The 16,839-nt window shown below is 45.4% G+C and overlaps 1 protein-coding gene across 2 annotated transcripts in view; it reads right to left on the reverse strand.

Moving 5' to 3' along the window:
* The window catches only part of Zfp704 (zinc finger protein 704), a 183,076-nt gene that overhangs the window by 53,324 nt on the left and 112,913 nt on the right, over nt 1–16,839 (reverse strand). The window lies entirely within an intron of this gene.

The raw sequence follows: 16,839 nt of genomic DNA on the forward strand, positions 1-16,839 counted from the left end.
ACCAAAGGATGTCAGGACTGGGACTCAAGCAGGTCAGGAAGCAGGAGCTGATGCAGAGGCCATGGAAGGATGTTCCTTACTGGCTTGCTTTCCCTGGCTTGCTCAGCCTGCTCTCTTATAGAACCCAAGACTACCAGCCCAGAGATGGCACAACCCACAAGGGGCCTTTCCCCCTTGATCACTAATTGAGAAAATGCCTTACAGCTGGATCTCATGGAGGCATTTCCTCAACTGAAGCTCCTTTCTCTGTGATAACTCCAGCTGTGTCAAGTTGACACACAAAACCAGTCAGTACTGTCACTAAGGGTGGACAGGCACAGAGACCAAAACATCTCAGAAGCTCTGTGGTTATCCACATTTACACTGTCATCTTGTTGGACTTGGGGGTTCTTTACTTCTGTCTTGTGAAAATCAAAGATTTTAGCTTTTAAACAGGTGATCCCTGCAAATGGTTTTCTACTGGCCCTAACAAACAAGCAAGCAAACAAACAAACCAAGCTAGTCTATCTAGGCAAAATTGATTTTTCTCCAATGTCTGTGATAAATTTTCTATATTTACAAAGCCTCATGGATTCCTGGTAAACTTTAGAATCTCCCTGAAATTCCCTGAAAACAATCCGTGTTCTTAGCTGGCCTTCTTGATGAGATGAGGAGCCTCAGAGAGCAAAGCTCGGAGAAGTGTCTCCAACATTCCTCAGAGCCTCTTTCACTGTGTGGGTCTGAAGCTTTCTGACTACAGCCAACATGGGTCTTCAGGAGTCACAGGCAGTCCTAAACCGTGTTCTCTCTGAACATGCAATCACAACCGGTGGCCACCACTTACACATCATGTGGTGACAAAAAAGGCCAGAAAGAATGTGACAAGTTGCGGAATTTATTTTGGCAGCTGTACTTTGTAGGTCTCTGGGTATATGTATCTGGGTCCTGTGTGTACTTGTGCATATGTCTGTGTTGACTATCTGGGTGTGTATACCTGCTTGAATCCTTTATGTATGTGAGTCTGCACTTCTAGTCTGTTCTATTGGGACATTATTGTCCCTGGCTCTGCTTCCAGGAGCAGCCAGCCTTTTCCTTCCATTCTAGTTTCTCTCCATCCCATTGAGGGCGTGCCCGATATCCTCAAAAGTCCGAAAAAGGCCACCACTCTCCAGGAACCTCTTGGCTGGGCTGCCGTCTGCTTGGGCCGTCAGCCAGCTGTCCCACAGTCCTGCCTTGTCAGCAGGGCCTGCCACTCATTCAAGAACAGCAGGGTCCACTGTAATGGGAAGGCAGAGCCCTATGTCATTCAGGAAGCCTGAAGTTATCAGTCTGCTTGCTCAACAACATCCCAGTCACCCTCAAGGAGGAAACTGTCATCCAAGTTGCACCTCTATCTCATGTTCATGGTGGGTCATCCCCGATGTACTTACTGTGCAGCTCATTATGTTAGTACCTGGAGGCCTCAACTTCGTGTGTGCTCAAATAATGTATAGAGCTGCTAGCCACAGTTTATGGCCATAGTTATTTTATGCAGGAAATTGGGAGAAAACAAGTCTAGTGTTTGCTGGTTTGCCAACTTAAGAACTATGGATAAAGTCACTGTCTGCTAGACAAAAATAAGCAAACAATACCCACATAGGTTTACCAATACAGCTTTTCTTATTTCTGCTGCTTCCCTACCTGTAACAGTAACTACTCTGCAGACAACAAACTGAGAGCCCCTCCTAGTCACGGTTAACAGCCATTTCCCTTTCTGACTATGTAAAAAGACCAATCATTGTCCTGACTCTGCCATGTCAATGAGCATCAGGGGAGCCTGAGTGGGCCGCCCACGCCATTCCAAAGGCCATTCTGCAGCCATGGCTGTCCACGTGTCAGGAAGGGACTGGGACTGGACTCTGTTGCAGAGGCACTGCCCTTCAGAGTGACCAACCTGAGCTGGGGAGAACTGGGTAAAGGCTGCACTCAAGTGGGCACACTCCTTCACACACCCAGGGGTCTGGGGTGCCAGAGTCAATCCCTCCCAAGGCACATAACTTCCATACCTGGCTTCAAAAAGGAAAAGTATACTCTTTAAAAAATGTTTGTGTCAGCCGGGCGTGGTGGCGCACGCCTTTAATCCCAGCACTTGGGAGGCAGAGGCAGAGGCAGAGGCAGGAGGATTTCTGAGTTCAGGGCCAGCCTGGTCTACGAAGTGAGTTCCAGGACAGCCAGGGCTATACAGAGAAACCCTGTCTCGAAAAACCAAATAAATAAATAAATAAACAAACAAGTAAATAAGTAAAATAAAAAAAATATTTGTGTCTTCAAAAAAGACATAGAAAATATCTGTTGTAAATTAAGAATGCTAGATTTCTATATGTACTACTTTAAATTGACAAGCGTGTACCAACGATGTCACTGCCACATTCCCATATTCTACTAAGAAACGGACTTGGGGACTTTTTTAAGGGGAACTCAGCCAGCTAGCCAGGCCTGTCCAGGAAGTGACCCAGCGTGATGCTAGGCATGACACTGGTACTCCTTCCTCTTCACCTGCTTTGGACCTTCTCTCTGAGGACAGGAGCTCACTACGTGGCTCTGGCAGACCTGGGCACTCTCTGCAGCCCAGGCTTGCTCTGAGCTCAAAGATCTGCTTCTACCTCTGAGCACCAGAATTACAGGCACGCGTCATCTCACCTTGCCTACAACTTGGTTCAACTAGAGGTATAGACAGAATTTTCTGTGATTAAAATACTTATGTGAACTAAAATAGAATTTATTTCAGATTCTATTTTTAATTTTGGTATCAATTTAAACTTATGTTACAATGAAAAGAATTTCTTTTTATTATATATATATGTGGCTTGGTCTACATTAGTGAGAGCATAGTACTTAAAAGTTGGAGTCAAGCTGGAGTCCACGCCTTTAACCCCAGAACTCAGAAGACAGAGGCAGTGAGTTTGATGCCAGCCTGGTCCTAGGAGGGTTTCAGGACAACCAGGGATACACAGAGAAACTCTGTCTCAAAAAAACAAAACAAAAAACAAAATAAAACTTAAGTAAACAAAGAAGTCAACAACAAACAGAGTAAGTTATAGGCTGGCTACCCATTATTAAGTGTTCCCCCTTTGTCTGAGACACGCTGTCACTATGTAGCCCCGGCAGACCAGACTGGCCTCAAACTCACAGCTGTTCCTCTGCCTTCTCCTCCCAAGTTCCAGGGTTAAAGGTGGTGGCCAGCTAGTATTTACTTTTAAAATAATTTTCAATAGTATTCTCATAATGTATTTACACATGTTTTTATTCTTTAAAGCCACATTTTATTTTGGGGAACGTAATAGAGCTTACCTGTTAAATAACACCATAATAGAATGGCTTAATAGAGCTTCAGACAGAAGAAAAGGGGGAACCTTTCAAACTATAAAACCCTTCCCTCAAAACCAAGTTTTAAATCTCCTTTTCTAAATGGGCCAAGGTAGCAAATACACTCAGTGGCTAGTCCTGTCTGCTTCTTAGTGCACTGTCTGTCTGTCAGTGGAGTTGAGAAGAAAGCCTAACTACCTTCCACAGTCTGCCTCAGTGGAATGCCACATGTGGGCTACGAGCACAAACATGCTTCCTGACACGTCAGCACCCAGACACCCGAATCGGAACACCCCTCCTATGCAGATAGATCCTGGTCTACTAGGTATACCTGCATAAGGTGGAAACATTTGGAGAGGAGACCCAGAGAAGGTCAAATCAGATGACAAACAGCGGTGTGAAAGCCAAAGGACACTAAAGCATGCTTGCATGATGGACTCTCAGCCCACCTCCTGTGCTCACATACCCTGCCACTGATGTTTCATTTATGCTATCTGGTTGAACCCTATGAAACTGCCAGAATTTAATAATCTCTACACAGTTCTATGTTGATTCATGAGGCTGAACCTGATTATTCTCATGTGCTTTTTGTGTGTACAAGCACATGTCTGCGAGAGCACACATGTGTATTCTATGTACGTTTGGAGGCAGGAGGAGAATCTTTGCTGGGCCTCTCCTCAGGAGCCACAGGCCTTATCTTGAGGCATAGTCTCACGCTGGCCTGGAGCTTGCTGGCAGGCTATGGTGGCTGGCCAGCAAGCCCCGGGACCACAGCCCATACACGCTCAAGTGTCTCAGCCGTGGGCTTTCAAGCTCTACGCTCTCCCCTCTGCCCCAGCAACCGGCCTTCGTCTATGCTCGCCCCTCTGCCCCAGCAACCGGCCTTCGTGTGAAGGCTACCACAGCTGGCATTGCTTTACATGGTCCTAGGAATCAAACTCATGCTTACAAGGCGAGCACCCTACTGAGTGAACCTCTTTCCAGCTCTTGAAACGTTTGTCTTTAGTTTGAGACCAAGGAGTCTGTGCTGAGTAGTTTTATGTCAACATGCCGTAAGCTAGAGTCATTTGACAAAGGGAACCTCAGGTGAAAAAAATGCCTTCACCAGATGGTTCCTGTGCAAGCCTGTGAGGCGCCTTCTGGCTTGATGACTGATGAAGGAAGGTCCAGCTCACTGAGGCAGGACTGGACTATGAGGAAGACGACTGAGCAAAACCGGTAAGCAGCACACACCATGGCCTTTGCCTCCAGCTTCCTACCTTGAGTCCTGACTTCCCTTAGTGATGAAGTGTAACCTAGGAGCTGGAAGCTGAAATGAATCTCTTCCACCCCATGTTGCATTTGGGTCATGATATTTTATCATAGAAATTAAAACCCTGACTGAGGCATAGCCAAACAGTGCAAAAAGTGGTCCTCTTGTCTCAGGTTTGAAGTTTGAGTTATCTTATTTATGGCTTTTATTTGAAGATAAGCTGCTATTAGCAAATCCCAAGGCCTCATTTTGCCTGCACTGCAAATATGCAAAGTCCTGTGTTAGCAACTCATGCAGTTATCAGTGTTTCTCATATGGCACTAGAACGTCCTGCTTGGCTCTGCAGGATTCTCATGCTGGGTCTAGTTTCTGGGGTTTCCATTTTTATTTTAACCATGTTACTAACATACATTTACACTAATTCATACAGCCATTTTTGAAAGCTAATCGATTTGATGGTAAATATATGTGCCCCAGTCAATGAAAGTGGCAATTCTATATATTTGATCAGAACAGCACCACTTGAATGCTATGAAATCACCCCACCAAAGACAGAGCCATTGCACATCTAGCTGTGCCTACCAAGCAAGACTTCCCAGAGCACATGGTTGCAGAAGGATCTAATGCCATCAGAAACAAAACAGAAAGGTTATGGCTGGACACACAGTAGATCAGTAACATGGCCCAGTGGCCCTGGGCCAGACCATATCCAGTTCCCTGTAGTAAGAGGTAGATGAATACAGGTTAGTAATGCTAAACAGACAGGGTTCAGGCTAAAGCCAGGGGAAGGACAGCCGAGGGAGAGGAAAGCACCACTGCTGCTGTGTCCTATTTCCTCTGAGAACAACAGATGTGGCTTGTAAGCTGAAGGCGCCGGGGCACCACTGATCTAATGTAAAAGGCATCACTATGAAGAGCTGATGGCTCACAGGTACCACAGTTTGCACTTATGCTGATATCTTCCCTCATGTAGACCCTCACACCACTGCAGAGGCAGAGTTTAGAAGCACTTGCTGGAGTAATGTTGCCTGAACTATGCCGAGCTTACCCACTCCATGTATCTTTCCATTCTATGCCATTAGAAAGTTCCAGGTATCTGAAATGCAAACAGGTCTCTATCAGTATGGAGCTCGGTGCTTGCCAGTCTTCTGCTTTTCAATCCTTTCAAAGGCTTTCCACATGCTTCCAGTGTCCCTGTCACCTCATGATATGGCATCAAATTGTAGAATCCACTTTATCTGAAACTTGACTGGGAAATGAGCTACTTCAGATGATCCTACACCATGAAGAATCAAAGCTTTGAATGTGACCTCTCACTAACTCCATTTGCATTTCCCACTTGCTGTGCTATTGCTATGCAGGTTCATCTACATAGATGGGAAGCACACCTGCTTTCTTAGGTACACAGATGACATGTCTAACAGTAGAAAAGTGCATGTCAGTTTGACTTCTCCAAGAAGTAAGTACCAAGATGAACTCAGTTCAATGAGAAAAAAAAAATGCCCATCAAAGACAGAGGGGTTGGGAGCAAAACAAAGCACCGATAGGGAGTGCGGTGGTTTGAATATGCTTGGCCCGTGGGAAGTAGCACTATTGGCAGGTGTGGCCTTGTTGGGGGAAGGGCATCACTGAGTAGGCAGGCTTTGAGGTCTCTTACTACACAAGCTCTGCCTAGAGCAGAAGAGAGCCTCCTCCTAGATGCCTCCAGAAGGGAATCTCCTGGCTGCCTTTGGATCAAGATGTAGAACTTTCAGCCCCTTCTCCAGCACCATGCCTGCCTGCACACAACCATGCTTTCTACCATGATGATAATGGACTGAACCTCTGAAACTATAAGCCAGCCCCAATTATACGTTTTTCTTATAAGAGTTGCCTTGGTCATGGTGTCTCTTCACAGCAATGGAAACCCTACCTAAGACAGGGAGAAAGGCTGGGGGAAGGAGAACATACTGAGTAGTTCAATCTCTGAGCACACAGATGGGGTACTGAGCAAGACCTGTCAGTTAGAGGAGCCCTGCAGTGTCCAGAATGGGCTAGCTCTAGCAGTCCTTCTTAGCCAAGTCCTTGAAGCCAGAAGCACAAAGAAAGCATGAAGGTACAGTGGCTATGAATTCAAGAGATGTCGGCTGGCACTTCCATGTCCTCTAAAAGGGCCATTCTTTCTGCTGGTCAGTTTCATCTTGGGACCTTAGCTCAAAAAATTCCCACATGGGACAGTGCCTCGGGTTTTCTGAGAAACACACCGAGGACCAGTTCTGTTTGTTTTGTTTTGGCCTGTTTTTCTTCTAACCAGGCCTAGTGTGATGACTAGTTTTTTACGTCAAGTTGACACAAGCTATGGTCATATGAAAGGAGGGAACTTCAGTTGAGAAAATGCCTCCATAAGATCAAGATATAGCCAGCCTGTGGGCCATTTTCATAATTAGTGACATGGGAAGACCCAGCCCATGGTGGCTAGCACCATCCCTGGGATGTGGTAGTCCTGGGTGCTGTAAGAAAGCAAGATAAGTAAGGCATGGAGATTAAGCCCGTGAGCAGCTGGCTTCATGGCTTTGGCATCACATCCTGCCTTCAAGTTTCTTCCTGGTTTGTGTTCCTGCCTTGACGTCTCTTGATGGATTATGAGTCAGGATATGTTAAATGAAATAAGCCCTTTTCTCCTCAAGTTGGTTTTGGACATGGTGTTTTATCACAGCATAGAAACCCTATTTAGACACCTAAGTTTCCCATGTTTCATGGTAGAGAAAAGTCATCTACTTGTCTATTGTAGATGACACAGCTCACAGGAGGCACTACAGAAATCAGAACTGTTGAACACTCAGCTCTTTTTCCCCCAGGGAAGAAAGTGATGCCTGCGTTGGATGCTGCCCAACAACCTGGTGATCTGCTAGTCTAGGAAGCAGGCGTTCACCAGAACCCCCCACGGTCCTGGGCATTGTTTAGGGTCTGATTCTGAGCTTTGTCTCTCAGTCAATAGAAGAGGTCCCAAGTACTTTGCATTCTCAGTCAACAGAACTCTTCTTAAGCTTCTTTCAAACTCTTCCTCCCTAGGCCCTTATCCCGAACACTGCTTCTCTATCAATGAGAACACACTCTTGGAGGAAATGTCACAGGTGCTTTGCTAAAGAGATCTACTTTAGGAAGTAATTTTGATGTGGCCATGCCTAAAGCTTTGTTGTAATAACTTTGTTTTTTCCCCGAAGTTTTACTGTGTTTAAATGTGTAAGAAAGCTAAACCACTTGGTGAGACTCCAGAAGTTTTTGACCCAGGTCAAGGTAAAGTTGTGCTGAAGGTGTCATTCATCGTTTCCTTGCTACTCATACACATGCTTGCAAGGACTCTCACTCTAACTCCAAACCACTCTGAGGGCCACTGCAAAGGGCAATCAGAATTCTCTTTCCTGAGCTGCTCCAGCCTGGTTAGGTAAGTTGAAGAGCTAGCCTTGGAGACCAACGGGTCATGAACTTGATCAGTGTTGAGAACCCATGAGGCCAACAGTAGTATTGGCCTCATTTTTAAAGTGGAGGAAACTGAGCCCAGAGAGGAATAGTGAGCAAGGGATTCCATCCAGGCAATTTGACACCAGGGTCTGTTTGTGATAGAGTGAATATATTAACCTCTTCAGGACTCATGAGTTAGCTCTCGTAGATGGAGGTGGTGTTTAGAAGCCAAGCCGTCTGTGGTGAGGTCATGAGAGCAGAGCCCCCTATATGATATAGAATCTATGCAGACTCTGCCTTCTGCTCTGCAGAGCTGCCCTCTGCAAGCCAACAAGAGAGGGATCCCACCAAGAACCAAGCCCAGCAACACTTTGATCTTAGACTTTAGCCTGCAGAACTGTGAGAGTGACTGTCTACTGTTTAAGCCACCAGCTTGTGGTATTTTGTTACAACAGCACAAGACTGTAAGACAATGCTTTTACCAGAATGGTAGGGAAGGAGGTTAACAAGTTAGGTAAGTGTGTGGCTGTTAGACACGATGTGAGTGACCCCTGAGCATAGAGCACCTTCTTTCCAGAGACTGGCATATGCAAGCTGGATACCAGTGTCATGCCCTTAGCAAGCTGGATCAAGGTGTGCATCAGGAAAGGATGCCTCTCGTGCCCGTGAGTTCAGACAGCTCTGTGACAGGTGTCCAGTCCTCAGCAGAGGCTATCACTCTCTGACATCACCTAGTAGTGGCTCCTAGTACATTTCTGATCTCAATTCAAATCACTAGCTGTTCGGTGTTCTAGCCTCCTAGTGAAAGACATCAGAGACCACAGCTAAGTAGGAAGTGGGAGACTAGATGCTGATGACAATTCTGATGGCTCTGATGGTCATGGCCAGCCATATAGCAACAGCAGACACAGCAGACTCACTACCATTCTTAGTAGGACAAACTAAAAGGGCAAGGCCCTAGAGCATGATGTAAACTCGGTGACTTCTGCTAAAGTAAATGGGCTGGCCTCGTGTGTGATAGCCATTTCGGATAAACATGCATGCAGATTATGAGGAGACAGTGAAAGTAATGGTCCTATCAGCAACTCTTCCCTGTGATAGCCACTTCCTAAGTGACAAAAATCCGGATGTAGTTTACTGCTGGAAAGCTCGATGTCATGAAAGACAGGTGTCTTGAAGGTCTAGGCATGTGTGAGAGATGAATGAGAGGGTCATCAAGATTGGCCTGGCTCCAAAGCCACCGGAGCCTTCCACTCTCTGTCACCAGCCTCACGGAGTCTTTATCATCACTATTCCCTGAAAGGCACCTCCTTTCTTAGATGATCCAGTTTAGAAAGTTCTCTGCAAGCCGGCAGTGGTGGCGCACGCCTTTAATCCCAGCACTCGGGAGGCAGAGGCAGGTCAGCCTGGTCTACAGAGTGAGTTCCAGGACAGCCAAAACTACACAGAGAAACCCTGTTTGGGGGGGGGGCAGAAAAGAAAGTTCTCTGCATTAAAACACCATGCCAGTCTCTTCCTTATATTCTAGGAAGACAGAGACCAGTTTGGACCCCTTTTCCATAGCAAGCACCAATCTGAAATGACAGACCAGAATGCCTGTAAGCCCTTTCCTTTTTCAAATGGGCTAACCACCCCATGTGCTTTGACTGTTTCACCTCAACAGTCTAAATGTCTAAACTTGTGCTGGACTTCTATGGGTGAAGTAAACTACTTCTGTCTTCTATGCAGAATGGAACCCAGGATTACTAATCTGACGGGACCTAGGCACTGTGAAGGAGACTCTATTCAAGGTGTGTGTGCATGGGGGGTGTAAGTTTTTAACAACAGATTGATTGAGAGCTATGTAAAATTTATACAGACAAACATGAATGACTTTAGAAGTCAGTGGCTTGTAGCATACTAACGGTGTTCTGCAACTGTCACCTCTTCTAAGACATTGCCATCATCCCAGAAAGAGCGTCCATCCTCCAGCCTCTGCTGATACCATCCACTCACGGTCTCTACAGATTTGCCTAGCCTGGTCGCTTCACATGAATGCAGTTTTACCATGAGATAATCTGTGATCAGCTTCTGACGTGTAACACAGTGTTTCTGGTGTTCACTGTGCTGAAGCAAGTACCTCACTTGTATTATGGACATACAGAGCTGCACCATATGCAAGCCACATTTTATTTGCCCACTTATGAGTTGGTGGGGAGCATCTGAGCTATGTCTACTTGTACTTTATGAACATGTAGAAATTTGTGTGGGGGCAAATGTAAGTCGAACTGCTGGGACACACAGTAATTCTGAGTTCAACTACTGCCCACAGCAGCTGTACCTCTTACCAACTGCCCAGTCCCGCACCCCGTCTTTCCAACGTTTGTTAGGGTCCATCTTTTGAGTCACACCATCATTCCTCCATCAGTCACAGCTCTGACCTGATGACTAACGATGCTGAGCGTCTTCACAGCAGTCCCATTTCTGATTGCTTATCTTTAACAGAAAAGTTACTCAAGTCCTTTGCTCATTCCTTAAAATTACATTGTTTTTTAATTAATAAGTCGTAAATATTCTGGATGTTATACATACTCTTTGTGTCTTTATTTTCTTTATTTTCTTGGTAGTGTCCTTTTCTGCATTGAATTTTAAGCTTTAATAAAGTAAAGTTTCAGTTGTCTTCCCATTGTTGCTTAAGCTTCTAAGACCATATTTAAGAGACCACAAGTAAATCCAAGGTCATTAAATTTACTCCCCTTTTGCTCTAAGAGCTGGATAGTTTTATCCTTTACATTTCGGCATTTGATATATTTTGAGTTACATCCATGTACAGTTCCATACAGGAGACCTTGTTCATTTGTTTATAGCTCTCCAACGGCCTGCACAGCACCTGTTAAGGGACAGTTCCTTGTTGAAATGAACTGTGACAGGGGACCCATTCCTAGTAACAATTTAGACATTTGCTTTCTGAGCTGTTGACTCGTGCTGAGTTTGTTTGGTCCCCCTAGGTCCCTTAAGTGACTCACAGGTGTCACTGTTAAACAGGTTTCCATCCATTCTGCCCTTGTACAGATGGTAATTGCGGCAGAATTTCGTCTGGTCATTTCGGAAGGTGTAAAGTACAGAAGTGTTTATTTAGTACAGCATTCCAAGACTCCATCATCTGTATTCTCGGTTACTACAATCAGTCACAGGATACAAGTCAACTTTGTATCAGACTATGGAAGTAGAAACTGGTGAATTAGGTCACATGCCTGCCATTGTGAGGCAGACATAGAGATGACAGATAATACAGAAGTCAAGCCATGGGCAAGATGATTTCAAACTGCCAGGCATCAGGAGTCCCGTTAAAGTACCATTCCCATAACATGTCTTCATGGATTTATGTCTTCACCATCGCCTTAGATAAGGGCCATGTCTACATATCGCTGTGTAAGATTTACTTCAGTGAGGCCTGTACTCCAGGCGCCCTCCTTAAATCTGATACTGACAGCAAGGAGGTCACTCCTTTAGTCCTGCTGAGAGGGATGTACTCTGTGATGTCTGTGGGTCTCACCCAATAGCTGTCTGGTTCTGGGGCTTTAGGGAAAGGCATGAAGTAGCAGTCTGCATAAAAATGTTCCCCATAGACTCACATATTTGAATGCTTAGTCATCAGGGTGTGGCATTATTTAGAAGGATTAGGAAGTGTGGCCTTGTTGGAGGAAGAGTGTCATTAGGGAAGTGGCTTTAGGTTTCAGAAGCCCAAGCCAGGCATGGTGACTCTCTCTTTCTCTCTTGCAGTCTGTGGATCATGATGTAGAACTCTCAGCTACCATCTGCCATGATGAAAATGGACGAACATTGTGAAACTGTAAGCCAGGCCCAATGAAATGCTTTTCTTTATAAGAGTTGCTGTGGTCACGTCTCTACACGGCAACAAAACACAGGCTAAGACACATGACAAACTCCAACTGACCATTTGTTACACTAATGAGGCCTGCTGCCAGTCAAAGGCAGCACAAATAGGGCTCAATGAGTCATTCTTTTAAAAGAATACCAGTAGCAGGGTGAGCCTGGAGGAGTTATGGATAAATATGAACATAACACAATGTGCAAAATTCTCTAAGACTCAGATAAGAACACAGGTTAAAAAGAGGACCGCCTAACGTTGCTGTGACTTTCCCCCATGTAACTAATGCTAGCTGCTGGAGTGTGGGACACTGTCAGAGCATGGGACCACATCTCAGAGTGTGGGACCACAGTGTTCAAGAGCAGCCAGTTATATCCAGCTTGTTCCCTCTTTAAGAATCAATGTCTGCAGAATGTTCGATCAGCCAGATGAGGTAAATGTTTGATTATTTGAATGTTCCAGAAGAAAATTCTTTCCTTGAACCTGTATCACCCAAGAAGAAAACACATTTATGTGGACGAGAACAGTCCTGTCTCTAGAGCCCAAACCAGTGGCTGACATGGGGATCCAATAAGAGTTTGGGTAATGAACAGGCAAATGGATGCAAATTCCACACTCTCTACAACCTTATTTCTCTTATAGGATGTGTGTGTGTGTGTGTGTGTGTGTGTGTGTGTGAGAGAGAGAGAGAGAGAGAGAGAGAGAGAGAGAGAGAGAAGGGGGGAGATAGATAGGCAGACAGACAGACAGAGGCAGAGAGACAGAGTGTGAGTTATCCAGAAGGCATGATATCCTGAGGTACCAAGCTGAGGTTTTTGTGGTTGTTGTTTGATCTTGCTGTAATTCTTTCATTCTCAATAAGTCACTGACTAAGGCTCTCAGGTAACATTAATAAGTGCTATGACTTTGGGGTACCTCTGCACAAACCTGATTCACAGCTGCCCTAAGGAGCCCCTCTAGCCAGCTCACTGCGTGTCCACTGAGCTTTTCCTAACTTCACATATTCACATGTGGAGTAGTCTTCAAAAAACCCATTCCTCCAAAACTTTAAGTTTTCCTTGTGATCATTACATTCCACCTGATTGACAGATTCTCTTGTGAGTGCACTGGCAGCACACTGGCCCACTTTAGGTTATGGCGGGACGTGGCGGAGAAGGGGGAGCGTGCCTGGACTCTGGGATTTCAGTATAAATATTTTGCTCAACAACAACAAAAATCTATTATAATTGCCTTTCTATTCTGCTAGTTGCCTCCCACAGAAGTCAGGCTTAATATTCATCAGCTGAACGGATTCCACAGAAACAATAGTGATTTCTAAAATGAAAAGAATAATGGATGAACACTGGTTTTATTTCATGGCTGTAAAAATCAAAACTCTGACTCACCAAATTAAATTACTCATTAAGATCTAAGTGAAACAACTGTACTCTGCATTCAGGTACTGAGGCTGCCAGACAGAGATGAGGTGATGTTGCAAAGAGATCATTCGATCCCTGTGCCACCCCACTGGGCAGAAGCAGCAGATATAGCTAGGATCACTCGTTTTTAAGAGAGAAGCCATGCGTATGGAGCTCAATACAGATTGTCTGTTCTCTCCTTTGACCATGTGGGTTCTGGGACTCAAACTCAGGTCATCAGGCTGAGCAACAAGTACCTTACTACTGAATCAGCTCACACACTCTGGGATCACTAGTAATGTCTTAAGCCTACACAAGATGAGTATTAACACTCTTCTCTCCCTTGTTCCCAGCTAGAGGACCTGGGGTGGATGTTTTCACAGTTCCCGAAAGTCACCATCTTATTCTTTTTCTCACTCAAGACTGACTTGTGATGGGAGCTGTACTGCCTAGTTTTGTGTCAACTTGACACAGCTGGAGTTATCACAGAGAAAGGAGCTTCAGTTGGGGAAATGCCTCCATGAGATACAGCTGTAAGGCATTTTCTCAATTAGTGATCAAGGCGGAAAGGCCCCTTGTGGGTGGGACCATCCCTGGGCTGGTAGTCTTGGATTCTATAAGAGAGCAGGCTGAGCAAGCCAGGGGAAGCAAGCCAGTAAAGAACATCCCTCCATGGCCTCTGCATCAGCTCCTGCTTTCTGACCTGCTTGAGTTCCAGTCCTGACTTCCTTCCTTGGTGATGAACAGCAGTATGGAAGTGTAAGCTGAATAAACCCTTTCCTCCCCAACTTGCTTCTTGGTCATGATGTTTGTGCAGGAATAGAAACCCTGACTAAGACAGGAGCCTTCGAATGAGATGTTCTGAGGCAGCATTCTCAGCAATGACTGCACACACGGGTTAACTTGCTGTTAGAATCTGAGTGCGTGCTTTGAACCTCCCCGGACTGTACTTTGCCATTTCTGCTTTAATGACATGGAGTAACAGAGGGGAGTGAGGCCCACAGAAGTGTGGGACCAGGTGCTCCCAGATCTACCATCCAGTGTCTGGCCTGTAAGATTGTTGAGTCTTTATCACTAGTCAAAGCTATCATCTGTATGGCAAGACACCTACCAGGTGAGACCCGTTAAGTATGAGTCTTTGGGACTGAGCTGGGTCATTGAGGTTTTAAAAGCTCCCCAGAGTTTCTGACTGGAACTACTCTAAGTGACCCTGACCAGACTGGGAAGGGGCTCTCTGTGAGGTCCACTTCCATGCTTCACTATTGCTGCTGTGGTGAGGAGTATTAGGCCATGTCATGCCACCTGGTGTAAGTCTAAGTACAGAAAGAAGGGCTTTAAGGTCCTGGTGCTCTCCTGAGCAGAGATCGCTCTCCCTCTCGCTCTCGCTCTTCCTCTCGCTCTCCCTCTCTCTCTCTCAAGTGCCTGTGCTCAAATGCACCTTTTTCTCATTATGAGGGTTCAAGGCAGCAGGAACCATGCAAAGAAATGGATGCCTAGGAAAGGAACCTTAGTCACTCAAAAAGACATCTTCCTTGAGCTGCACATAGTGCAGGCAACATCCAGGAAGACCCCCTTCTTTCCTAAAACTTACAGCAGAGTGCCCAGGAACCTATGGTCTCAGGTTCAGATACGACCAATGGGCAGAGTGTTTGCATACATGTCAAACATATGCCCCAGAGACATCTTCCAAAGTGATTGGAGATATTTGCTCATTTATTCATAGTCTAGCAATTTCAAACCAAACAGCCAGATTTGGGGCACTGGTCTCTATTTTCTATCCTTGGGATACAGAATATTCCCAGAGTCTGAAATAACAACTCAGGAATCTGTTCACGCTGTGTTTATCAGCCTTAATGTACCAGAGTGGCTTAATTTTAGCTTCCACATGGAAGATGTGTGACGGCAGAACTGTCCCTAAGTGACAACTGGCAAGATCAGTTACTAGCTCTCCATCAGCAGCATCTGCTCATTTGGTTCATCTGCCTTAGTGAAAACTAAGAAAGGCCAATGAATATACTGCTTAAACGTTATCACACAAAGTACTCCGTTTCTGAACTGCAAGGACACTCTGGACTCCTAAAATCGTGCCGGTATTTAAAGCCTTTCTGACACATTAGCTAATGGAGAAGGTTCTTAGCAGGGAAGCCTGTGCCGGAACTGTTTAGAGTTCAATGACATCTATGTACCATTCTGCAGTTGTTGCGAGAACTCGCTCAGCTCTGCAAGGCTGCTTTATGACACAGGAGGAATACACACACACACACACGTGCAAGTCTCACAAGATTTCTCTACACATTTATGTCTAGTGTGAAAGATTTCTCCTAGGCACCAAGGGCACAGTGAACAGGGTCCCACTTGTGAGAGTTCTCCTGAGCAGGGTGAAGGGAACAGAATGTTCACACTGCACAAGGCTGGAGTAAGGTTTAGGCTTCCCACTTGTGCTATAACTCAACTTTATCAACTATAACTGAAAACAGGGATGCCCACTTCTTTGGCCATCATCGCCTGACAACGTACTCAGTTTCCCTGTGCTCTCCTCTTTCCTCTTTGCTAACCTGAACTGTCTTTTACATTTTCCCTGCTTCCTGTGGTCCTTTTTTCAGTGAGGCCTTCCTACTGCAATAGCTAATGGTTGCCTAGACACCTTTTTGCTTCCTAATGTTTTACCTCTTAACCCTTCAAGCTGTCTCTTCTGAGACAGTGCTAAGACTCCATTTTCATCATTTCTAAGCCAGAAGTCTTCGATGACTCTATATTACCAAAGAAATGAAGTCTAACCCTGAGTGTAGCATACAAAGGTGTTCACAAACTGTTTCCTCTCATTTGCCAGTGGGGTTTTGTGTGTATGTACATTTTCTATGATAGTGTCAAAGCATTGGACAAACTCTCAAACTGCTAGCATGGTCCTTCCTGGCCTTTGCTTTCATCTTCCAAAGATCCCTAGTTTGAGGCCCTCAGTCACTCAAACCCTAAGGGGACCTTCCATTACCTCATGAAAGTACCATTTGCTCTAATGGAAACAAAACCTCAGCTTGTTTTATTTTGGTCATTCAAGGTTATCTCAAATCCCATGTTCCCCACAAGCTACCAGATTGTCCCATCAGAAAGGATGAATGTCTATATTACACCTCCCAACACTTGGAGGTCTGGTGATATCACTAGCGTCTCGCTCTGTGTCCATGACCATCATCAGTTGGAATTTCAGCGTCTGAGGATCATTCTTACCATGCAGCCATTGCCCTTGACAGTTTAAATTGATCTAATCACTGAACCTAGGTATCTGCCACCAGGCAGCAGCTGTTCTGTGTTCAGTTCAGGCCGTGGGGAACACAGCAGTTGTGTTTGTCTGTCCTGCATTTCTGTACCATTATGAGAGAACACACACTCACTTGATCCCAGGCACATGCCACTCATATGACAGAAACCTGAACCCAGCCTCCTATAGACCTGCCAGGTCCAGCCTAGATCAGCTGACCTATAGCTAGCCTGCATGAGAATGAAGGGGACACACAAGTCTTGTTTTAATTCACTAAGTTTGGGGCGTTGAGTCCGAG

Source organism: Mus musculus, chromosome 3, assembly GCF_000001635.26.
Source record: "Mus musculus strain C57BL/6J chromosome 3, GRCm38.p6 C57BL/6J".
NCBI classification, from domain to species: Eukaryota; Metazoa; Chordata; class Mammalia; order Rodentia; family Muridae; genus Mus; species Mus musculus.